This window comes from Pteropus vampyrus, unplaced genomic scaffold (assembly GCF_000151845.1).
Source record: "Pteropus vampyrus isolate Shadow unplaced genomic scaffold, Pvam_2.0 Scaffold21, whole genome shotgun sequence".
Taxonomy (NCBI): Eukaryota; Metazoa; Chordata; class Mammalia; order Chiroptera; family Pteropodidae; genus Pteropus; species Pteropus vampyrus.
The window spans coordinates 12,913,429-12,914,307 of NW_011888802.1; positions in this window are offsets into that span (position 1 = coordinate 12,913,429).

Consider the following 879-nt stretch of genomic DNA (forward strand, 5'->3'; position numbering starts at 1 on the left):
TTTTTTTTTAATTTTTAATTTCAGGGACAAGATTTTTTTAATTTTCAAGATTATTTATTAATTATTATTGTGGGTTAAATAGTGCTCCTTACCTGAAAATTTATGTCCACTCTGAGTCTCGAAATGTGACTTTATTTGGAAATAGTTTTTGTAGATGTTATCAGTTGAGAAGAAAAGGAGAGGACACACCAAGGAATGCTGTACAAAAATGGACACAGAGATTAGGATGATACAGCTACAGGTTAAAGAACGCCAAGGATTTCTGGGAGCCACCAGAAATAAGGAAAAAGCAAGGAAGGATTCTTTTCAGAGACTTCAGAGAGAATGTGGCCCTATGAACACCTTGATTTTGGATTTCTACTTCCCAGAACTGTGAGAAAATAAATTTCTGTTTTAAACCACCCAGTTCGTGGTAATTTATTATGGCAGCCCTAGGAAATGAATATAATTATTTTTTACATCCACCTGTTCTTATTTGTTCCATACTTTCTTTCTTGTATTTATGGATGTGATTTCTTTATCTATATCTGTAGGCATCTTTAGTCTATAAAGTTAATTTCCTCTTAAGTGAGTTCAGGTTCAGTTGTTGATTTGTTGCTGGTCTTCCTTAACATTAGAGTTCTTGCTATGTTTTGAAATTTTATTTTGCAGTTCCATTTGGAAGCAAAAGGTAAAGGTAAGATTTTGTTTGATTTTTTTCTTTTCCATTTATCTTTCTCTCTGTGTTTACTCTCTCCTTTCTCATAAAATAGTTTCAGGCTGAAATAGCAGAGCCAGTTAGAAGCAGCTTGATTCCACATTCCTAGGTTTCTACAATTTCATGTCAACAAGTAGCCATAACAGAGCTGCTGCTAGTGCTGGTTTCAAGCAGCAAGAAAA